The sequence below is a fragment of the Chlamydotis macqueenii genome, chromosome 1, assembly GCF_036417535.1.
Source record: "Chlamydotis macqueenii isolate bChlMac1 chromosome 1, bChlMac1.mat, whole genome shotgun sequence".
Taxonomy (NCBI): domain Eukaryota; kingdom Metazoa; phylum Chordata; class Aves; order Otidiformes; family Otididae; genus Chlamydotis; species Chlamydotis macqueenii.
The window spans coordinates 140,975,144-141,001,042 of record NC_141556.1 but is presented as its reverse complement, the minus strand read 5'-3'; positions in this window follow the sequence as shown (position 1 = coordinate 141,001,042).

The window sequence follows — 25,899 nt, the reverse complement described above, 5'->3', positions numbered from 1 at the left end:
AATGAGGTCTCCCCTCAGCCTCCTCTTCTCCAGACCAAACAGTCCCAGTTCTCTCAGCTGCTTCTTATAAGACTCGTTCTCTGGACTCCTCACCAGCTTTGTTGCCCTTCTCTGGATGTGCTCCAGCAACTCAATGTCCTTCTTGTAGTGAGGAGCCCAAAACTGCACACAGTATTCAAGGTGTGGCCTCACCAGTGCCAAGTACAAGGGCACAATCACTTCCCTAGTCTTGATGGCCATGCTGTTCCTGATGCAAGCCAGAATGCTGTTGGCCTTCTTGGCCGTCTGGGCACACTTCTGGCTCATGTTCAGCTGGCTGTCTACCAGGTAGGTAGAAAACCGAAATAAGGGTAGAAATACCTTTTTCTTTAGAATTAATGGAATTGGAAGAAGTCTCCAGTCAGTTTACTCCCCTAGAAGGACAAGACAACTCCTCACCAAAAAGTTGTGTGATGATGCTAAAGAAGCAATCACATTTTATATCTAACCTAAAAGTTTTTAAAGGGGAAATCCTTGAAAGTTATTTTTGTTGTGCTATTTTTTTTCCATGATAATCCTAAAAATGCATCCATCACTAAAATTAGGTGGAATATTCAGAAATCAAAGCATGAACTTGGTAAAATGCCAATTTAGGAATTCCTTCTGCTCTATTGTCACAGTTCAGTGATGCAGAGAAATGTACAATGCCATAAGGTAATATATTCTGAGGCTTACATAAATTTGATATTTAATAATGACTAACATATGATATACCTGAAATGCTTTAAAATGCTAAGTCATAGTTTATCTCCACTCGGGACCAAGCTACACAGCCTCTCAGTTACTCCCCCCACCCTCCAAGGGAATGGGGGAGAGATAATATAACAAAAAGGCTCAAGGTTTGAGATAAGGACAGGGAGAAATCCTTAAAATTACCATTACGGGCAAAACAAACTTGACTTGGGAAAATTATTTCAAATTTATTATTAATAAGATCAAAGCAGGATAATGAGGAAGAGAACAAAAACAAGTGATTAAGTGATCTATAGTAAACCAGTTCCCGATAATTATATATACTTTTGCACTTCTTGCTGTGCAATCATCTCTGATGTAAATTTCGATCCTGTTCTGGTTTTGTTAGTGAGGGGGGGCCTAAGGTGGTTGCCTCTGTAGGAAACTGCTAGAAGTCGCTCCCCTTTGTTCAGTGGACTCGGCCGGGCCTAGGGCGGACCCACTGCTGGCCAGGGCCGAGCTGATTGGTAGCAGAATGTCCCGTGATAACGCCTCTGCGATAACGTATTTAAGAAGGGGAAAACAGGAAAAAAGAGGAGGAGAAGATGTGAAGCAGCTGAGCGGGGGGCAGAGAGGGGGAGGCGCGAGCCTCATGGGCCTTGCAGGCCTCACCCTCTGGCCTCCCGCTGGGCAGCCGACTGGGCCCAACTCGGCCCGGCCTGGCTGCAAGAAGTGGAGAGGAGATGAGAAGTGAATAAGATGTAAAAAGGATCCTGAGAGACGTCTGCCAGCCTGTTGTGAGGAACGGCTGCAGACGCCAAGGTCAGTTCAGAAGGAGGGGGAGGAGTAATATGGCTCCTGGCCAAGATTCCTCTGCAACTCGTGGTGAAGACCATGGTGGAGCGGGTTGTCCCCCTGCAGCCCATGGAGGTCCACGGAGGGGCAGAGATCCACCTGCAGCCCGTGGAGGACCCCACACCAGAGCAGGTGGAGGCCTGAAGGAGGCTGTGGCCCATGGAGGGCCCGCTGGGGCAGCTGTTCTAGAGGGACTGCACCCCATGGAAGAGATGACCCACGCCAGAGCAGTTTCACGAAGGACTGTGGCCCGTGGGAGGGACCCCACGCTGGAGCAGAGGAGGAATGCGAGGAGTTCTTCCCCTGACGATGATACAGCGGCGTAAAACAACGCGTGATGAACTGACCGCGACCCCCATTCCCTTTCCCCCCCCCGTGCCGCTCGGGAGGGGAAGGTAGTAGAGATAATGTTAAGCCCGGGAAGAGGGAGGGGTGGGGGGAGGTTATCTTGTTCCCTGTCTCATTCTCCTGCTAATTTTAGAAATAAATGAATAGTTTTCCCCAAGTCGAGTCTGTTTTGCCCGTAACGGTAACTTTAAGGATTTCTCCCTGTCCTTATCTCAAACCTTGAGCTGTTTTTTCTTATATCATCTCCTCCTATTCTCTCGGAGGGTGGGGGGAGCGCGAGACAGACTGCGTAGTCTGGTCCTGATCAGGGCTGAACTACGACAGATCCAAATATGAGGTGGTCTACTTGCTTTTAAACCCACTCTAATAAAAGTCTGCAGCTACTAATTTTAGTACTGGAAAGCCTATTGGCAAATATAAGGGATTTGTAAAAATTTTTAATTTAAATGTCAATGTATGTGTGTAAATGAACATTATTAACAATCTTTTGCATTTCAAAGTAAAAAATATTAATGTGGGGCACTTTGTTTGTTGTTTGTTGTTTATGTCACTTAAAGGATTCTACATGTAGAATACACATAAAAAGAAGAGACTATAAAAATTGAGCAGAGGAGGAAGAGCCAGTTCTGAAACAGCCTACTTGTAAAACATTTATATCAAACAGTGATTGTAAAGAAAGAAGGCTGAAATGTCATATAACTTTGCAAGATTCTGGATCATATCAGGTTTTGCTTGTTAAGAGTCCTAGATACTCCAGAGTTGCAGATCTGTCCTCGCTGTCCTGCAGATTGTATCTTCACTCAACTAAGTTAACTTCCCTGTTCTGTTAAAAACACATTACCTCTGATTCATAGGCCTTAGTTCCTCAGAGGTAGAAGACATGGAGTAAGTTTTGAAGTTACATGTAGAATAAGTCTTCTGGTAGTTCTGCCAAAATGTATGGGACTGCACAAACATAGAAAGCAGTGGTTTAAGTATACATAGTGCTTGTTTAAGGTTCCAGACAAAACTTCTTAAAAAAAACAAAAAATGAAGATTTGGAAACCAGGAAAATTCAAGGGAAATCTTGGAAACAAATTTATAGAATCTCAGTTTATGTCTTTCTACAGATTAATAAATATAAATTACACTGGGCACTATTAAACTGATTTTTTTTTTTGCAATTGGCTTTTTTTTTTTTTAATTTCCTAGTCTAAATAGTCTTGTTTGGTAAAATTTGTCACAACTATGTTTTCCTGAATCTTAGAAATTTATGGTTATAGAAACAAGCATAATGCTGAATTTCAGATCAGACTGGCCATTTTCAGCATTAGGTCATTCCAAACACATTTTACTAGGCAGATATGCTTCTTAGGGAACTTCTTATTACATGTTCAGGAATGTGTGATAAATATGTCTGATCAGAGAAAGAATATAGAATTGAAATATTAATAAACAAAAAAGAAAACATTACTCAAATTCTGAGACTTACTAATTTCCTTGATAATTGTGTTTATGTTTTTTTTTTTTTTTTCCAAGAGAATGCTAGCAGTGCAACATTAATCACCAGTCTTACTATAAGAAGCCACATCATGCACAAAAGAGGTGAAACTGACTTAATCTCTGTTAGTGTTTTGGTTTAGATTAGAAATGCATTTTTTTTGCAGCAAATCTCCTGATTCTCTCTGCTGACTGAGTTTGGCTCAATCATATTAAAAGTGTGTAAAATGGATTGCTTTCAGATGAAACTGAACCAGAAAATGTACTCAAAGAATTTGTGTGGTGTTAATAAGTTTTTAGTCCGCAGGATCACTTATAAGCTGAAAAAGATAAGAAATTCATATTTTCCTTCAATCATCCTTTCCCGTGAAGTTGCAAACAGATATGAGAATCACAGCTTTACTTCCCATGACACTAAAAGAGCCAGTGTTTCTTGGTAGATCCTGTTTAGAGAAGAAATCTTACCTATCAGTGTACAGGAGAGATTCAGATACCTAGTTTGGTATTACTAGAAAGAATACAGATGCTAGGATTTATTTTTATTATAAAATTTTCTAGATTGGAGGATTAAAGAAGATTATTACCGAATACATTGTGAGAAGGAAATTTGGATGATGAGTTATGATCTTTCTGGACCTTATCTGGCCAGCTCTTTTAGAAATTTTTGTTTATCCAGCTCTTTTTTATTAAGTACAGACTCTCTCAAGAGAGATAGATCTGTTCCTAGGTCTAGCTACAGTTGAGAGGCACTGGGGAAAGGTTGAAAAAGAAAGAAAAGTATTTATTACAAACTAAATTAATAGTTAAAATCCAGAAAGTTTCCAGCATTTAATAAACTTTTTATAAAAGATCAAGTAGGTTTTCCTGTCATTTTCACTAATACAGGTTTATGTATATTTGACTGAGTGGTAGAAATCAGCAAGTAATATTCAATTATTTTTTTTTAAACACCAAATGAACAATGCACCACCTAGCCTTATGTAGTCAAATAGAAGTCAGTAATAATGTTAATTAATCCAATTTCACTGTACTTGCAAATTTATAACTTCATAGTCATAAAATATTGTTGAGTCTTCTACACTAAGTTAGGAAAATGCATTGTTCTGTATTTTGTCTGAAAACACATTTCCCTATTTGTGGTACAGAGTACTTGAGATTTCATCAAAACCACAGTTTAGCAATGTTTTGGCTGCTTCTGAGGTGTTAATCCTGACTTAGTGGAAGTCAGATGTAAACCTCCCATTGACCTCGGTAGTACTAAGATTTCAGAGTTTTGAAATTTCCTAGACCAAACTTTCCGGGCTAAATACCGACTGAACAAAATAAATATATGTGCACTTGTTTGCTGATGTAGACAGTCAAGAAATACATTAGACTCCCAGAGTTTGAGCACAACCTTTTAAAACATTTTCTTTATGCATATGCTATGGAGGTATGAGACACAGCAGTGTGGACCTCTTTCCCCAGTGGGTCCCAGTGAGAGTATGAACTGGGTAATGGAGGTTGTGGTTCAAACCCAGCTTCTACTTGAGGCACTCTTTTACCTTCTCATGGAGCTTTTTAACTTTCAGACCATCCTGCTGTCTGGGCTGTGGGAGAGAACTTCAAAAATTTCAAAACAGGACCCTCTAGTCACTAGCATTAGATGAAAGCTAATTACACTGAACAGCATAATTAAGTATATTGTGGTTTTTTTTCAGAGCTACTTGAAATCCCAAATGTGGCTTTGCACAAGGAAGCATGAACATACTCTAAATCTTTATTTAAGGTGCCTTAATTTTGTGAGGGATACTCTGTCATTAATTGTTGTAGAAGTATATCCCTATTCTGTCCTTCCTTGTGGCTGACGAAACAAATTACGGTGTTGTACTTGTACCTGTTTGCTGTTCTCCTCACTGAATATTTTGCTTCTTCCAGATGGGCTTTCTCAGTTAAATGCCACTGTTCAAAATGACTTGCAGTAAAACATCCTTCTGGATGACATGGGCTCAGGCTGCTTCAGGCAGGAAGGACTCAAATCTGATTTGCTACACTTCAATTTAGAAATTTAATTCAAAACCCTACAGGTCTGCAAGCATCACTTTTTCCTGTTCTGTGACTTGCAAAGGAAAGGGTTGACCTAACTGATCTTATTCATCAGATATTTCATGCCTCAACCCTCAGGCACCCCAGGGCCATTTAGGATGTGTCTAGATGGTTCATTACAGCACAGAGAAATATACTACCATTCATAGAAGAAGCAATATAGCTCTATTGATGTGTCTGCTTCTGTCCAAGATATTTTTTAAAACACCACTCTCAAAGAAGAAAACTTTAAACATATATTATTCCTGGTTATATCAAGGTATCAAAGAAAAAAAATTGTATTTGTATTCAAAATAACATAACCAAATTGAAAATATTAACTTTCTTGTCTTTGAGGAGCTCACTTTGCAGGTAGTATGAATTCAGAAAATAGTCTTATAGTACAGGTTTTCCTTAAAAATATTTGAATCCCCACAATGACCAATAATGTTCTCTGGTCAGGGTTGGATCAGTCCAGATTTCTTCAATAGGAAGTAAAGTTGAAATATGTGATTTAATCTGGAATTGCCCATAATTTTTTTTTTTGTTCTCAAATAGTCCAAGAAAGTAGATCAAATATTGTATTGCATAGAATGGCAAAAACCTCACCAACAAGCATCAGACAAACATCCTTCAGTCTGTCCTAGTGGAAAATTTCTTGGCAGCTTTGAATCCAGTATTGGATTAATTCAGAGTATCAAGGGGTTAGAAAGCTATAGCAAAAGACTTTTTGTCAGGAAAAAAATATTTATTTATTTTTAAAATATATCTTCAAACCACATAGTAAAACTGTTGATGGGGGTGTATAGGAAATGCAGTACTGAGCAGTACAGAGCCTGAGCAACAGCCGTCTCCTGATAAAAAAAAAAAAAGCACTGTGATGAAAGTTATTTCTTTTCAGAAGTTTCAGAATTTTTGTTTTGTGTTCTGTGATGGGTACCTTATAAAGGCACAAGGTACATGAGGAGGAAAGCACACATTAAATCTAACAATGCAAAGTTCTTCAAGTTGTTAAATTTTGGGGAGTTTTTTTGTTGTTGCTGTTGTGATGAAAGTTTGGAATATCACCTTCATACAGAAACCATTGAATATTTTGATAGCCAGAACATTTTGCCCATAATTTTTCCCTTTTTTTTTTTTCCTGCATTTAATGGAATGTACGTAAGTGGAGTAATTGTAAAGCATAATGAATGCTCCATTTTATAGTTATTGATTTGTGAACAGCATTACTAGTTTTTACAAGTATTTAGTGTTTCATGACAGAAATTGGAGTCTGCTGCCATCCCTGGAAAGAGTTAAGAAACTGCTTTACTTGTTAGCACAGAGAGATATAGACCACCCAACAAGTATCTTTGTCACAAATATTCTATACTCCATTGTGCACTATTCTTTCCTTGCTTAATTACTAAAATATCTTGAAATGATAGGTTCGGTTTCCACTATAGATATTTCCAGTAAGCTTATTATTGTGTGTTGACTGGTTGGATTGCTGATGGATATGGAGCTTGTTGGCCCTCATACAGAACAAGAGGAGTGCTGTTAGCCCAAACCATTCTCCTGACTGTGATGGGTTGTTTCCAAGACGGAAACACTGGTTGGGAGATTGTTTTGAATTGTTTTATTATAATGGTGTCTTTCACAAGGAATTAATTATGTGCAAGTAGAGCAATGATAATATGTGACAGTCGTGGCTGCTGCTTTGCTGCTCCATTACATCTTGTTTAGAGCAATGAACATGAATTGTGTTTGTGCCAGTTGTTCTGTGAGGTGTGAAACATTGGCTTTGGCAATGGAAATAGTCTGCATTTTTAAAAATAAAACTCAACATTTTTGAGTGTCCTGAAGTTTCAAAATTTTATTGGAGGAAAGAGAATAGAAATGAAGGATTTTCTTATTGATAGCTATAGGAAATCTCTGCTGAGCCAGGGTGCACTGAGACAGCAGATAAGACACAGATGTTTACAGAATGTGAATTAACCTAAGAAAGACAAATGGCCTTGTGAACTGGACATCTGTCTCAGATTTAAGAGATCTGGGTTCAGTTCTGCCATGGATTTCCTTGGGCAAATTGTTTAATCTCTGTACTTTTGTACCTCATCTGTTAAACAAGATAGAACAATCCTTTTACCTGTCGTGGCTAATAGCTGTTTAAGGTTGGGATTGATCCTTGCTCTCTATTCCTATAGCACTAAGCACAATAAGGGCCTGGTCCCAGTGAGGCCCATTGGATTCTGCTACAGTGCAAATTAATGTTAATTTTAAAGCTATGCACAATATAGTATTAATTAAGTAGTCTCTTTCTTTTTTTTTCTTTTCTTCTTAAATTTTTGTACAATTTTTTTTTTTTTACAATTAGCAGTATTATACTGCACTTTAGAAAAAGGAAATCTGATTGTGAGTAATTTATTAGAGGGATAAAGGGGAAAAGACTAACAGAAAAGATGGAGATAGAATATGCAGTCTTCTATGCTGAAGCTATTTGAGAATTGAAATTCAGAGAGTTTTTTAATGGTGCAGTAAGGATATCTGAAATTTGGAGCTCATTAAGGCCCTGGACTTGGGATCCCTGCCCGACAGCATAAAGAGCCAGCTATGACAGAAAAACAGAGGCAGGGAAGCTGGACAGAGAAGAATTGAGCATTGCACACTGTTATCGCTGCTGGATAGATCATGGGCATGCTGGCAGACTCAACTGAGAAACTGTTAAAAACAAACAAAAAACCCAACACTCAAGAGCAGAGGAACAGTTTGTCTTACAGAGAGAAGCTTTGATGCAGTATTTATCAAGAGAGATAGGAGACTTGGAAGAACTTCAGGGCATAATTTACTGCTTTTTTTTTTTGCCTTTTTTTAAGATGATTTTGAAAAATCGTTCATAAACTACCATGGCAAAACATTGAGATTCAATTTCAGAGGGCTTTTGAATTCCGGAAGTCAACACAGAAAAAGGAATTTGCTTAAAAGCAACTTTTGTGGGTTAAACTTCACAAACCCTCATTTTAATTTACCAAGTAATGAAAGAATTGGGGAAAAAAAAAAGGGCAAAAAACTGCAAGACCACCTCTGTATGTGGTAGAAATCAGTGCTGAACTGTTAGAATTGGAGGAGTATTACTGGTTTTATGAGAGCTGATAATGCAATCTGCAGTGAAAAGAGCCTCTGCATTTCCGCTTTTTCTGTACTCTTGGAGCAAAGTCAAGCAATGCAAACTAATGGGACGTAGTAACCACCAGTAAGAGTATAAGAGTTTTGGAGATGCAGAATGTTTGTAGCAAGGTTTTGTCACTGTGACCATCCATCATCTGAAACCATAAATACATTATTAAGAAAATGTTGTTATAGTACGAATGAAGGTAGGTGGATCCACTTTGCTATCTTTTACTTTGCCTTGTGTAATATTAACTTCTCCCTTTTGTTTGGTGAGAGAGAAGAATCAAGATTTAAAAAACTGAATAATTAACTTTTTCCTGGCTTTTATGCTTCAAATGTATTACCTATATATTGAGCAGAAGTGGTACAAGAAGAGTTTGTTTAACAGGAAAGGAGAAGACACGTTTTTTTTTTCAGACATTTCCATCCTAGAGGAAAGATCTCTTCAGTTATTAATAAAGGAACAGGAGTGTAGGGCAGAAGGTTTGGGGTTGGTTTGTTTTAAAAGTTTTTACTATTTTTAATTTTAAATATCTCAGCAACATAAGAACAACTCCATCTGTCCATCTGGAATCATAAAGGAAAAGAGAGAAAAGTTCTAAACGAGTCTTTAAAACCTAAGCAGTGCAAGACATTGCTGACTTTGTAGTTCTAAATGTTCTAGAAGATAAAAAAGTTAAGACTTAGAGTTTGTTCAGTGAGTTTATACTGTGAGAAACCATTTTCACATATGGCAGTTGAGAGAAGGGAGGGGTGGATGACTAAAGTACAGTATTTCACTTAGGCCAGTATCTCTGAAAAGCTGTTTGTCTATACCAAATATTTTGAGCGTGTAAACCAACAAGAAGGAAAAGTATATGTATTCCATATATACATAACATGTTATGGCTCGGGGGAGCTTTTATTCTCAGGCTGTATTTTAATTAACATAGATAATATGAATGTGTGGTTGGAGAGATCTAATATCAGTTTGGTTGAAATGCCAGGCCCCTGCCTACAGGTACCTCGTTACTCTATCAGCTAAACAGTGTGCAGTATTTACTAAAAAAATTTTTGGAGGACAGGCTAAGCTTGAAGTGCCAAATTCTTGCTAATACACAATAAATCCTGTTTTTTATCTCTTTTGTAATTCTAGTGAGAAATATTGTTAGTACTTAGGAGGTTTTAAAACCTCTCTGAAACCCCCTGTGGTATGAGTCTCATTTTCTCTGCCTGCCCACATTCAGGGTGAGAAAGCCTGAGTAGATTTTGATGTGACAGACCCTGCAAATGCAGGTAGGCAGTGCTACCTGCCCTTAGGGCTAAATACGGCCCTCAGAAACCCATCTCAATTGGGAATTTGGGCTCTCAGTTCAAGATTCAGACAGTAATCAAAGGCATCTATTTCTAATGCTGCCTAGGTCTCCAGCTCCTTGAGACGGACATTGCCTGAGTGCTCAAATATGGATTTAGCTGCCCTGTTGAGGAGATAATGTTCATCTTCCAGCTGAGTTCTCTTGCCATATGACTTCAGACAGATAGCTACCCAATTCCTCTTAAATCCCTGAAGAAGTCTACAGTGCAGGTGATTGTGCTGATCCACACAGCTCACTACATCAGACAGTGGGTGGCAGAAAGCAGCAGAACAAAGTGACTTTTACAATTATCCCAGTGTCATTTTTTTCCCCTCTTGGTCAGAAATAACTTAACTCCCATACACTAGGAGACAGGCTTTAGTATACTGATTGTGGGATACTATCGACATGTAAATTCACAGTCCTGATGTTGGAAGTTACACCATAATACAGGAAGGAGGGCTAGCCAAAGAGATACAGATGTAAGATACAACCAGGCGTGAGGTCTGGAGCTGAGTTCTTCTCTCTTCTGGGTGAAAAGCAAGTTGTCCTTGCCAGCTTGCCTTCTTTCCCTGTGGTTCTTAAATTCCCAGCTGCAATTTTTTTGTCAGATTCAACCAGAGAGATGAAGAGTCTTCACCATTTTTTCCTGCATGTGTTACAGCCTTGTACTAAGGACATGTGGGACCTGTAAGGTCAAGTCACCCCCATGACTTGAAAACCCATGATCTAATTCTCCCCTAATATTTTTCCGGTAAAACAATGGATTAAATACAGGAGGCAGTGACCCCGCTTAATGACTGAACTAGCCGTGTTTGCTTCAAATAAGTCAAAGAAACTTTATAAATTTTCAAATAAGTCAACCAGGAAAAAAGAAAAGAAAAAAAAAGCAGAGAAATGTTGCAATGACAAGCAAAAGGAGCTGCCTTTAATAAAATACTGCATTGTACCTTCTGGAAAAAAAATACTCAATTGATCTGTCATCAGAGCACAGGAACATAGCATTTATTTCCTCTTTTTAAAGTGTCAGGGACAGAGGATCAGCTCTGAACATCAAAATCAGTGGAAGTATATCAGCTTAAAATTCATCTAAGTGTCTGGCCCTTTATTAGAAGTATTATTAGAGTTCTCTTTTTTTGCAGTTATCTTTCAGAAAAGCTGGCAACTTGGGGTTAACATTCTATCAAAAACCCGCTCCCTCCATCGTCCTTTGCAGAAGCAGCCTGACTTGCTGTACAAATGTCATTAGTTCCACAGGGAGCTCCAGACCTTTGGATGTCGCAGAACACTCTATTATTTAGTATTGCTATAAGATAATCTTTTCAACTGCTGTTTTCTAGTGAGAATTCTCAAAGATGAACCTATAAAGAACAGATGCCCGTTTTCAGTCACTCAGGAATTTTGTCAGTTAAATGACTTTTACCTTTATCCACTGGGACTTTGATTTTCGGACACAGATATCAAGCTAACAAAACATGCTATCTCTGACAGGCTTCAAAAGGGTTTGTTTCTTTTTCCCTTTCTTTCCATATTTTACAATTCAAAAAACACCCAGGACCTTCATCTGTCATTTTGGGGAAAAGTGTTACCAAGAACTGTTTTAAATACATTCTTAACACAGAGCTGTAAGTAATTAAATATGTAAGCTGAAACAGAAGGATTTCAAAGCATAATCACATTTCCTTTTCTCCTTAAATAATGCTGTCTATGTGTGAGAATTTTAAGGTTCATTCTGTCTGCAGCAAATGTTCTCTCTGCAGCATGTGAGTTACAAAGACTTGCTTAGCTGAAGTTGCCTTTTTCAGACAATAAACCCTGGACAAATGCCTGCATGTGCTGTTTTCCTCAGAGAAGGCCCCCAAAGGGCATATCAAAGTAAAGAATAATGCACAATGTTACTAAGGCATGGTTTGTAAAGCTCTCTCAGGTGTAACTGATTTGAGCGCAAGAGAAGTGAGAAGCAGAGAGGAACATGACATCTCAGATAATATGGGTCTTTTTTCCTGATGCTAAGCTGAACTGTGTTGTATCTCCTAGCACAAACCAGAATAAATTGAGCTTTTGTTTTAAAATTACTGGTTAGATGAGAGCTTAGAGTGTGTTGACATGCACATTGTATCACATTATCATCTCTCTAGCTGCCACGATTTAGTGTTGTCACTGCTCATAACAGAATCTGTCAGTGCCCAATATTCTCAGTGGAGTCAAAGGAGCAGCAAGGAAACCAAGAGCAGAAGCGCACTGTATGCCCATCACTTCTCCTATCAGCACAACTTCTCATAGCAATATGGATATTTACAGGAGTTAGCCATCAAAGGATACCATACATGTAATCTTCTCTACTGAGGGCCAGGAAACCATGTTCTTCTCCAGTGAAGAGCTTTCTTTTGATTTCAAATGGGAGTTTTAATAAATGGTGCAGCAATGAAAGCACGAGAGAACACTAGACATGTTATTAGGCTCAGTGGTTTCAATAGGGTGCAGCCTCTCTTAATATGACTTGCATTAAATGATCACATTTCTCCAAAGAATCTTAATTTTTTCCACACGGGAAGTTACAATGCTCATTTAAGAGACTGTGATCCTACACAGAAAGATCATCTAGAGCAAATTGTAATTTCAAATAGCCAGGACAGGTTATCATCCATCCTGTTGGCCTCAGTATTCTTTATCTCTATGTGATCTTGTTATTATAAGTGGAAAAGCATCTCCGTTCAAAATCTTTATCCATTTGGAAAAAATAGAAGTCAATGCTTAATGCAGTTCATAAATCAAATATGTTATTAGTAATGTATTCTCTTTTAAATTCAAGTATTGAAAAGTCCAGTTACTATTTTAAAAATAGAAGAAAAATATTACTATAATATTTCAGTGATGTCATAATTAAAATTAGAAAATTATGTACACTGATTTATTTTTATTATTTTTTTATTGTTTTCCTTAAGGAATTTAAAAGAATTATGGAGATAATTCCAGTCAAACACAGGATCTATTGATTTTGTTTGTTTGTTTAACTACATTAAAACAATTTCACCAGATTAATTTCTGTAGTATGCTGCAACAGAATGAAATAGTTGTATGTTTTACTTTAAGCTCTCAAATTGTGCTCTGCTGGATTGGGAAGTAGCTTTTCTGATGTTATGTTGAATATATCAAATGAAACAGTAATAAACCACTGATCCTGTAATTTGACAAATCTAGAAAGCTCACTTTAAGTAAATTTATTTTCATACAAAGACAAATTTTTTTCACTTGAGATGGCAGAAGATATATTTCTATATTAATCTCTGCTCTTCACTTTGAAAATCAGTTGATTTCTACTGCTTTTCATACTGGTAATCAAAAACCAATGCCATCTGAAAAGCAAAAATGCCATGACAATACACCACAAATTTAATCTAATTTAGTTATATATTCGTCCTGTTTATGGCCAAAATTTACGTGACTGGAGTCAGAAGTTTCTACAAGTGGACATGCTTACAATAATACGTGAAGTTTTAATAAATCTCTTAGTATCGAGGCCCTGGTAGTTTTGATGCATTCACTGAGCAGTGCAGGCAGGGAATAAATTATGCCAGTAGACTAGACCCTCTAGCAGATCTACAGTGTCCTGGAAAGGTATATATTTTTTTAATGGAGAAAAAAATGTGAAGAGGAAACTCTCTTACTTAAAGCTGCTAAGACAAAGTTGCCTTACCTATTTTTTTTTGGCATTTTTTTATTATACAACTTACGCCCAGATACATTTCATATTTACACTTGAAGATAAATTTTCTTTAGAGGTAATATGTCATGTTTAACTGTATGAAAATCCAAAAAAGTAAGGGTTTATGTGTGACAGTTCACAGGTCTGTGGTCTTAAAATGAATTATCATGGTGCATTCAGCAGACTTGAAACACAAGTTGTGGTGTATTCAGCATGAAACAACAATCAGTTTGAATGACAATGAAAACTTGTTGCCACTCATAAAGTGTCAGTTTGATTTTACATTTATGCTATATGTTTTTAAAGAGCTATGACTATCAGTTTCATATGATCTTGATTGTGATTTTTTTTTTCTAGGAGTGAAATTTTAGCTGTATTCACTTTTGAGACTCACTAAACAGAAAGTTGTTACTGAATGATAGAATAACAAGGAAAACAAACTCAAACATGGAACTTGACTTCAGTCTTTTTGAGTTTACCAATGAGTATATTTTACCATTTTATCTCCTTTTAATTTTGGAGTTGCTGAAGATTGTATTTGCTTCTGCATTGATTACGTTGTATGTCACATTTTCCATTATCCTTCATTATGCCATTTTAACTTCTTATTTGTGCTCCCCTATTTGCAATTTTTAGAGGCTGCACTTTGATTTTCTCAGAGACATCAAGACATAGTAAGTTCAGAAGGTATTCTCATGTTTTACAAAATGTATTCCGAAATTATTCTGCCTCAGATTACTTTTCACAGGTGTCTGGAGAAGTAATTATCTCATATAGAAAGAGACTTAGTTAGTCAGACAGACTGGCTCTATTTACCTTTTACAATTAAGTTCATCCAACTATCTACGTGTTTTGAAATTCTGAGGTACACAGAAACTGCTACACATTATAAAGACTAAATATATATTACAAATCAGATTAAATTTAAAAAGAAAAAAAAAAGGGAGAAAAGAATGTTAAATATTTCCTAAATCCCTTTAAATAGAAAACAAATTTCTATATCACAAAAACCCTTAATTTTGCCAAATTTTCTCTTTGGAGTTAGACAAGGATGTTTATCTCATGAACTATTCTGTTTGATTTGTAATAAATTTGCTGTTATTTACCACTGTACCTGGAGCCAAGAGGATATAGGTAATGTGTTCCAAATACAGAAATGGAAAAGTATTCTCTAAAGAAGGAATAGCAAAGTAATTTGAATAAATCAAAACTCTTGTGTCTAATACTTTTGAGAGAAGGACTCCATATTTCACTATTCTTGTTCTGTGTTCTTGGACATACAGGATATCCAAAAATCATTACCTTCCACTTCAAAAGTTTTATTTTCCTAGAGAAGTATTTTGTAATGAATATTTGTTCAAATTTCAGATTTTTTTTTTTCCTGTAAAAATGTCCCATGAATCCAACTAGTCTTTAATAAGTATATAGAATTAGACATTTTGGTTAAAAGCCTTCCAAAGCATTTTGAGTTTAAAAGGCATGATAACCTGTTACATATCCTGAAAAAAATGATACTCAAACTTCAAGAAGCTAACGTTTTCTAGTGTCAGTCAGGATGAGAGTCTTTTGTGAACCTCTATAGGCTCAGTTGTATATTAATTCTGTCTAGTTTTCCTATTTGTTTCTTGCTGAGGATAAATTTTTCTGTTTTGTTTGTAACATCTTGTTACTTGAATACAATTTACAGTCATTCTTGTGGCAAAATAAGAATACAACATAAGCCTATTTGTGTTTCTATCCAGTCTTTTTCCTAATTCAACATGTTAGTGATGCTTTTGGAAAATACAAGACAGTGCGTAAAAATGCTGATGTTATAAGTACTGTTACAAACTCTTTGCTTGCTTGTAACATGATGTTAACAGACAGAATATTATACTGGTGTTGTATCAGTCCACATGCAATACATGTACTGCACAAAATGTCATATGCTGCCATTATTCTACACCTATCAATTGACAAGATGATCCAAAAGGATGTCAGTGACAGGATCTTATCAGACAAAATCAGAATATTCTGTTCTGAGATAAGCTGGAAAACATAAAACAAAAGGCCTACTACCTATTAAACTGGACCCGTAAAGGGCTGACAGCAACACAAACTGTCTGAGGCTTTGCATCTGCCTTCTCACCATATGTGTGGCCACTTTCTATGTAACTGCCTATAAGGGCTCCATTCAGCACTCCCATGACCTCAGCAATGTGCCTTCGTCCAAGTTTTAAGTTAAAAATAACAATTAAATAAATCTAACAGACAAAACCCCATGGTTTTAATAGGGAAAACATTGTTACATTCTTTTTTTCCCCTTCCAATAATAATTCAATTTAATTTTATAATATTTCTAGTAATTTTCTTTCAGGATAAATTTATTTCTTCTTTCCTGAGGATAAGGAGAAGGCTGAGGTCCTCAACGCCTTCTTTACTTCTGCCTTTAATAGGCAGATCAGTTATCCTCAGGGCACTTTATGCCCTAATCTGGAAGTCTGGGATGCCAGGCCGAATACACCTCCTGTGGTACACGTGGAGACAGTTAGAGAGCTCCTCCTCCATCTGGATTGCCACAAGTTCATGGGACCAGACGGGCTCCATCCTAGGGTGCTAAGGGAGTTGGTGGGGGTGATTGCCGAGCCGCTCTCGGCCATCTACCAGTGCTCCTGGTTATCTGGGGAGGTCCCGGAGGATTGGAGGCTTGCCGATGTGACTCCCATCTACAAGAAGGGCCGTAAGGAGGATCCGGGGAACTACAGGCCTGTCAGCCTGACCTCAGTACCCGGGAAAGTTATGGAGCAAATCATCTTGGGTGAGATCACTCGGCATATGTATGGCATCCAGGGGATCAGGCCCAGCCAGCATGGGTTCACGAAAGGCAGGTCGTGCTTGACCAACCTCATTTCCTTTTACGACTGGGTGACCAGACTGGTGGATGAGGGAAAGGCTGTTGATGTGGTCTACCTGGACTTCAGCAAAGCCTTTGACACGGTCTCTCACAGTATTCTCCTAGGGAAACTGGCTGCCCGTGGACTGGGTAGGTATACCCTTCTTTGGATAAAGAACTGGCTAGGGAGCTGTGCCCAGCAGGTAGTAGTTAATGGAGTCAGGTCCAGCTGGCAGCCTGTTACAAGTGGTGTCCCCCAGGGGTCGGTACTTGGGCCCATCTTGTTCAATGTCTTTATTGATGACCTAGACGAGGGGTTTGAGTGTACCCTCAGTAAGTTTGCAGATGACACCAAGTTGGGTGGCGGTGTTGATCTGCCTGAGGGTAGGGAGGCCCTTCAGAGGGATCTGGATAGGCTGGATCACTGGGCTGAGCTGAATGGGATGAGGTTCAACAAGGCCAAGTGTCGGGTCCTGCACTTTGGCCACAATAACCCCATGCAGCGCTATAGGCTCGGAGCTGAGTGGCTGGAGGACTATGAAGAGGAAAGGGACCTGGGGGTGTTGGTTGATGCTCAGCTGAACATGAGCCAACAGTGTGCCCGGGTGGCCAAGAGGGCCAACGGCATCCTGGCCTACATTAGAAATAGTGTGGCTAGCAGGAGCAGGGAGTTAATCATCCCCATGTATTCGGCGCTGGTGAGGCCGCACCTCAAGTATTGTGTTCAGTTTTGGGCCCCTCACTACAAGAAAGACATTGAAGCCCTGGAACGTGTCCAGAGAAGGGCAACAAAGCTGGTGAGGGGTCTGGAGCACAAGTCTTATGAGGAGCAGCTGAGAGAGTTGGGATTGTTTAGTCTGGAGAAGAGGAGGCTCAGGGGAGATCTTATTGCACTCTATAGCTTCCAGAAGGCAGGTTGTGATGAGCAGGGGTTTGGCCTCTTCTCCCAGGCAACAAGCAGGACCCGAGGAAATGGCCACAAGTTGTACCAGCGGAGGTTTAGATTGGATGTGAGGAAAAACTTTTTCTCCCAAAGAGTGGTCAGGCACTGGAACAGGCTGCCCAGGGAGGTGGTGGAGTCTCCGTCCCTGGCAGTGTTCAAGAGGCGGCTTGATGAGGAGCTACAAGATATGGTTTAGTAGCTGTGGCAGCAATGGTAGTGGGAAGACAGTTGGACTAGATGATCTTATAGGTCCCATCCAACCATGTGATTCTATGATTCTATGATTCTATGATTCCTACTTTTGTACCACTAAGTAAGTCTTCTTGTCCATTGTAATTTGAAGCTAGTTTAAGTATACCTATTTGAAACTGCGTTCTGCAGTGAAAACATTTACCTTCTGCACCCCCACAAGCATCTTTCTCTTCATCTGTGTTAGTACCTATTTCCAGAATTAAGTCTCACACCCTTGAGATATAAACATGAGAAAGTATAATTAACAGTGAGAATTTTGAAGTACCTTTATAATTTAGGAACATGAGTCCAACTGAGCCTCCGGGACATTTTGGTTGCTTTAGTCATGGAGATATTTATAAATTAAAGTAATTTATGTGTTTGTAAACTTATAAATAAAATCAGATGAAATGGTTCCTGCAGTAGCAAGGGACTTGGTTTGATGAATCAGGAGGACTTTTTCGGTCCTATGTCCCTAAAATACACAGACATAAATGAAGCAGTGAACATAATGACATTACAACACTCCACATCTTATCTTGAAATAAAGCCGCTTGTGCTCTCAATAATCTCTTCCAGACCAATTCCCCATAAGAAAGTAACACACCTCTCTGGGAACTTTTGGTAATGTGAAAAAAAAAAAAAATCACCTACAAGTTTGCAGGAAGACCTCTAGATTCATGTCCTCCTTCTGGGTCTGTTCTTGAATGACAGCCAAACATAGATCCTTGAAGAAAGATCCTTGAAGAAAATATAAGACCAAAGTTTAAGAATAAACAGAATAAAAATAAAGATAATAAAACAATAAAGAAACCTACAGTAGCTACAGACATACAGTTGGAAAAAAACTACAAACAGAAAAAAACAAAAAAAACCCCAAAAAACAAAGTGTGAGCCTGTAATGATCCTGACTGGAGGATCACTACTTGGAGCAGTTAATGATTCACCTAACTGATAACCTGAGTAAGCATGGGCATTCTGTGCCATGCTGTGCAGTGCCACACACAGTGCTGCATTTTCAGCATGGTCTTCAGACCCATGTTGTGCGGCATACATTATCTGGCCACAGGATAACCTTGTTTGGTAAATGGTAACAGAAGAGCCTGCAGACAGCTCCCACTTGTTACTGGCAATTATGCCATCTGCATGTTCTTGCCTTTGTCTAACAGTGCAGCAACGAGTTCTCATATGAACATTCTCTCTATTTGACAGTAGAAATTATGAATACATTTGACTTCTTGTAAGAAAATCCTATAGTATCTCAAATGACCAAATTGAGAGAATCTCTTTCTTCCAGCTGCACTGCTGGGTGCTGCTCTGCAGACTGGCACACCAGCCTGAGATGAGCAGCAGAAATGGACCATGGATAGGTACTTCTGTTGCTTTACTTGTTTATATCTTTTGTTAAAATACAGGTTTGAATTAATAACCTCTTTGCAAAATAAAGGGAAATGTCTGATTCATACAGAGAGTAGTATTGTGTGAGTTAAATTCATAGAATGGTTTGGGTTGGAAGGGACCTTTAAAGGTCACCTAGTTGAAACCCCCTGCAAGGAGCAGGGACATCTCCAACTAGATCAGGTTGCTCAGAGCCTCATCCAACCTGACCTTGAATGTTTCCAGGCATGGTGCATCTACCACTTCCCTGGGCAATCTGTTCCAGTGTTGCATCACTCTCGTTGTAAAAACTGTCTTTCTTATATTAAGTCTGAATGTACTCTTTCTTAGTTTAAAACCACTACCCCTTGTCCTATTGCAACAGGCCTTTGTAAAAACTTTGTGCCCATCTTTCTTATAAGCCCCGTTTAAGTATTGAAAGACTGCAATAAAGTCTCCTTGGAGTCTTCTCCAGGCTGAACAATGCTAATTCACTCAGCCTTTCCTCATAAGAGAGGTGCTCCAGCTCTCTTGTCATTTTTGTGACCCTCCTCTGCACCTGCTCCAACAGGTTCTGTCTTTCTTATGTTGGGGGCTGCAGTGCTGAAGGCAGCACTCTAGGTGGGCCTTCATAAGAACAGGGAGAATCACTTCCCTCAACCTGCTGGAAACTTTTCTTTTGATGCAGCACAGGATATGATTGGATATCTGGGCTGTGAGTGCACATTGCCTGCTTATGTTGAGCTTTTAATCAACCAAAACCTCCAAGTCGTTCTCCTTAGGGCTGCTTGCAATCCATTCTCCACCTAACCTGTGTATTTGTGCTTGAGATTGCCCTGACCCATGTGCAGGACCCAGATTTCACAGGGACCTACCACTCAAGCCTGTCAAAATCCCTCTGCATGACATCCCGTCCCTCCAGCAGGTTGATTGCACCACACAGCTTGGTGTTGTTGGTAAACTTGCTGAGGATGCTTCAATCCCACTGTGCATGTTGCTGACAAAGGCGTTAAACAGCGCTGGTCCCAGTCCTAACCCCTGATGAATGCTACTCACCACCAGTCTCCACTTGGACATCGAGCTGTTGACTGCAACTCTTTGAGTTGAAACCATCCAGCCAATTCCTTATTCACTGAGTGGTCCTTCCATCAAATCCATGTCTCTCCAGTTTAGAGACAAGGATGTAGTGTGGGACATATATTATCCCATATTTTAAAATTTTGATACTGTATTTTAAAATATTTTTAAAATTTTTGTAGTTGGAATACATATTTTTAATTTAAAAGTTAGTTTTAAAAAATAGAGGAAAAATGACAGCTTCCTGAGGAGGGGAAGCGGAGAGGGAGGTGCTGAGCTCTTCTCCCTTGTATCCAGTGATAGGACACGTGGGAGTAGGTCAAAGCTGTGCCAGGAGAGGTTTGGACTGAACATTAGGAAAGGTTTTTTTACAAGAAGGATGGTCAAACACTGAATCAGGCTTCGTACAGAGAGACAGTGCCCCAGGCCTGTCGCTGTTTAAAAGGCATTTGGACAATGCCCTTAATAACTTGCTATAACTTGGTCAACCTTGAATTGATCAGTCAGTTGGACTAGATGATGGCTGTAGGTTCCTTCCCACTGAAATATTCTATTCTATTCTATTCTATTCTATTCTATTCTATTCTATTCTATTCTATTCTATTCCTCCATGATGCGCTCTGCACAGCATGCTGTGCAGATTGGAGGTCTGCTCAGTGCTGCACAACTTGGTGTTCCCAGTATCTAAAAGGTGGTAAGATTATCTATATTTTATCTCTTTTTTTTTTCCATAGTATTATCTCTAATTAATAGAATTTTAAATAATACCTTATGGAGTCTAGAAGCTTTTCCCACTGGAATCATAATGGACCAGCAACTTTCAGTGCAAAACAGCATCCCGTGCAATAAGTATCTCAGAAGTGGTCGTGCTCATGGACAATGAGTACAAAGGATTACATCCCCAAGCAGATGAAATAAGTTATTTGCTATGCCAGTATCCAGTGTGTGGGCTTTTCATTATGTTTCTGAACATGAAGACAGACAACCAAGAAATTAATACAGTGAGAGTAACTATGTCCATACAAGGAAGTATCTTAGATAATATGCGGGGATTATGCATTTCAGATTGGACAGGACAAGTACTTTCACATTTTTTGATAAAAAGTTATCATTGAATATGGCAAGGTGATTGCTTCAAGGAAGTTCCTTAGTAACTTCCTGATAAGCAGTTTCCTACTGCAGAGGACTAGAAAATTTAGCAGGTTGATCTGACTTGAGTCAGCTAATATATAAAAATTTCTTCCTCTAATGGAAAGAAAGAACAAATTTGGATTCTTTAAGATTATTTATGATGTGAAAAGGTGTCTTAGGTAGCTACAGGAGATGGAACTAGGACTTCTGAAGAACTAGAGTGCCTTCATGTTTACTTCCTAGAGGTTAAGAAAAAACGTCCTCTAACAGATTAATATGGAGACACAGGATTTTTTTTCAGAAAGCACTGCTTTGTACCAAAGCCATGACATCTACAGAATGGAAACTGTTGTATCATCTTTACTGAAATGGTAACATGATAGATCTTCGGGGGGGATTTTTTTTTTTCTCCAAATATAAAACTATGAAGCATTGTACTCATAGATATTTCTCTTCCAAATTGAGAACTAGAGACATGGATCAAAATACTCCAAAATTTTTGAAGTCTTTAGGAGGACTAGATGAAGTGAAAGTGAGAAAAGGCAAACACATAAATTTCTCATTGACTGCAAAGTTGAATGAATTTGACTAAATCTTAGAGTACTGTCTGCCCAACATGCAGACATCAAGAAAATTTTCCTCTTGTAGAAGCCATGTGTGTATAACCATTCCTCTAAATTTCTAAAAGTAGTCATCTTCTGACCTCCTACTTACAGATGGTCTTTTTTCCTGTTTGGCAGTACCATCTGTCTTCTGTGGTGATAACTCAGGCAAAGCCATTTAGACATCAGTGGTCATGCTGGCACAGTCACAAAATGGTATAAATCGAAGTCTTGCAAGCTTTAAGCAGAAAAGTAAATCAAATTATCAATAAAGAGATGACAGAATAAAAATGATGATGTACTAGCACATGGAATATTGATTAAAGAATGGGGTGTTTCAAGACAGCTATGGCAGAAATGGAAAGGTCAAGGGGAATGCAATTAAAATGGTTAGAAATATCTCACTTTCAAAGGGATGCCAGCCCACAAGACTGTGATGCCTGTAATACTCTGAGGCTTGCTTGGGGCTAGAGATCACACAAACTAATCTGTAAAAGAACAGATGAAAGACTGGCAACTAGCTAGCATTAATTTTCACAATATCAGAAGCAATCTTCAGTCAGGAGCTGATCTGGTTTCATTCCTCTTACATAAGACTGCTGAGTTCAGAGTTTCATGACCCCGAAGCAGCTGTAGTGTAGGAATCTGCATATAAACATAGGGAAAAAAATGTGTGTTTCAGGTGACTGCAGTTGGAAATTTTCAGTTCTATTCAAATAGGGTTGTTATTTTTATGAACAAAGAACACAAAGGAATCACAGAGATTAAATGACAGAAGTAAGAGTTTATTCTGTCCAAACAAGTACTGTTACATGTGGGACATAATAATAAATCAGTATTGATTACAGTTCTGCTTCTGACTATTCTGTAATGCTTCTACATATTTTCACTTAAAATGTCATGAGTGTAACAGATACAAGTGCCCTGCAGGAATTCAGGAATAACCTTTATTTTATTATGTTTTATTATGTTTCTTAAAATCATAGAATCATAGAATCTTTAGGGTTGGGAGGGACCTTTAAAGGTGAACTAGTCGAACTGCCCTGCAAGAAGCAGGGATATCTCCAACTAGATCAGGTTGCTCAGAGTCCTGTCCAACCTGGCCTCAAATGTTTCCAGGGTTGGGGCATCCACAATCTCTCTGGACAACTTGTTCCAGTATTCCACCACCCTCATTGTAAAAAAAAAAAATCCTAATATCTAATCTGAATATACTTCCTTCTATTTTAAAACTATTACCCCTCATCCTGTCACAACAGGCCCTGCTGAAGAGTTTCTCCTTGTCTGTCTTATAATACCTCTTTAGGTACTGGAAGATCACTTTAAGATCTCACTGGAGTCTTCTGTTCTCTAGACTGAACAGACTTTCAGACTTTCTTCATACAAGAGTTGCTCCAGCCCTCTGATCATTTTTATGACCCTCCTCTAGACTCACTCCAACAGGTCCACATCTTTCTTACACTGGGAGCTCCAGAGCTGGATGCATTACTCCAGGTGGCGTTTCATGAGAGCAGAGTAAAGGGGGAGAATCACCTCCCTCAGCTTGCCAGGAACACTTCTCTAGATGCAGCCCAGGATGTGGTTGGCTTTCCGGACTGCAAGTGCACATTGCCAGCTGATGTTGTGCTTCTTGTCCACCAGCGTCTTCAAGTCCTTCTCCTCAGGGCTGCTCTCAATCCATTCTCCACCCAGCCTGTATTTGTGCTTGGGATTGCCCCGACCCATGAGCAGGAGCTTGCACTTAGCCTTGTTGAACTTCATGAGATTTGCACGGGCCCACCTCTCCACCCGCCAAGGTCCTTCTGGATGGCATCTCTTCCTTCCAGCATGTTGACCATACCACATAGCTTGGTGTCGTTGGCAAACTTGCTGAGAGTGCACTCTATCCCACTGTCCATGTCACTGACAAAGACGTTAAACAGCGCCAGTCCCAATACTGACCCCTGAGGCATGCCACTTGTCACTAATCTCCACTTTGACATTGAGTTATTGACCACAACTCTTTGAGCGTTGCCATCCAGCCAATTCCTTATTGAACGAGTGGTCCATCTGTCAAATCCATGTCTCTCCAGTTTAGAGAGAAGGATGTCATGAGGGACAGTGTTAAATGCTTTCCACAAGTCCAGGTAGATAACATCAGTTGGTTGTCCCTTGTCCAGCAATGCTGTAACCCCATCATAAATGTCGTCAAATTGGTTAGCATGATTTGTCCTTAGTGAAGCCATGTTGGCTGTCACCAATCACCTCCTTATTTCCCATGTGCCCTAGCATGGTTTCCAGGAGAATCTGCTCCATGACCTTGCCAGGCACAGAATTAAGACTGACTGGCTTGTAGTTCCCCGGGTCTTCCTTTTTTCCCTTTTAGAAATAGGGATTATGTTACCCCTTTTGCAGTTGGCAGGAACCTCAGCGACTGCCACAACTTCTCAAATATGATGGATAGCGGCTTGGCAACTTCATCCGCCAGTTCCTTCAGGACCCGTGGATGCATCTCATCAGGTTCCATGGACTTGTGCATCTTCAGGGGCCTTAGATGTTCTGAACCTGCTCTTCTGCTACAGTGGGTAGTTCTTTATTCTCCCAGCCCCTGCTTTTGCCTTCTGCAACTTGGACAATGTTGTTAGAGCCCTCTTTGGTGAAGACTGAGGCAAAAAAGTCATGGAGTGCCTCCGCCTTCTACATGTCATGGCAAGTAGGTCTCCTGTTCCCTTCTGGAGAGGGCCAGCATTCTCCCTGGTCTTCCTTTTATCCTTCCTTTTATCTTGTCCAATGATAATTTCTTTCCTTGGAGAAGTAAACTCTACTGCCTCAGTGACAAAGCAATGTTACCTTACTCAATTTAGTAATACATAGACCATTATTCAAATGGAATTATTGGAGTGGAGAAAAAAACCCAATATTATTAAACATTAAAATATTACTGAGGTGCTTAGGTGTGAAAAGTAGAGGAATGGGAAAAAAATAAAAGCAGAAAACCTTTACTCATAGTGAGTTATGAGTATAGTGAGCTATGCCTGATCCAGCACATCTTTCATAGGTGTCTTTGATTTGGAAGGGAGGTTGATATAAGATATCTAGCTGAATGAAACATTTCTTTCAATTAATTGTGAGATAAGTTTTTCATGCCTTTACTATGCTATCTATGATTTCCTAGTTCACTTAATTATCTCTGACTGCTCTAGACTAGTCTTTCTAGTTACCATTTGAACTTGAGTGTTTGTTTTTCATGGAAAAAAATACATATATATTGATGTATCTGTGGCATAAATTTTAGAATCCCTCAGGGGCTTAATAATTTTTTTTTATATGGATAAGGGACTTGTCACTGTGATGAAGAGAAAAGGAATGTAGCACTGTTATCAAAAAGGAGGCTAGAAGAAAAGAAGACGGTAAATTACCATGGTTTAGGACAAGGGAAAAAAAAAAAGAAAAGAGAAAGGATAGGGAATACACAGAAGATTCATTAAATGATAGGGCCTAAAAATTGGCTGTTCAGATGGCAGCTAGCGGAAGTAATTCCAATAGATAAAGCTAAAGAGGCTACAAAAAGGTACATAGTTTGAAACTCAATTGCAGCAAAGTGTTTACCTTGCATTTAATAAGGTGACTGTTCTAAACTTAAAATACCTATGAGCATTGAAAAATAAGTTAGAAGTAAAAGTGTAAAAAGAATATGAATGAAAACTAGTAATTTTTTTAAGATGAAAGGACAGTTCCTTCTGTTCAGCACTATTCGATGGATTCTAACAAGTTGACTGTGAGTTTGTAGAGGGACAAATACAAGTGGCTTTGTTTTTATAATTCAAACAAGAGAATTGATCTAGATTTTCTGTTTTTAATATCAAAGCAAAAGCGAAAAAAATATACTCGTTTTAAGCATGAAAAAACAGCCTTTGTAGGGCATAAAGGAAAAGACCTGGACAATCTTCATTATTAACCAGCTAGTATGATCTGCTTCTGTGATGGCATGGAAAAAGTATCTGACAGTATATATGGATTTAGTGACGTAGTCATGAAGT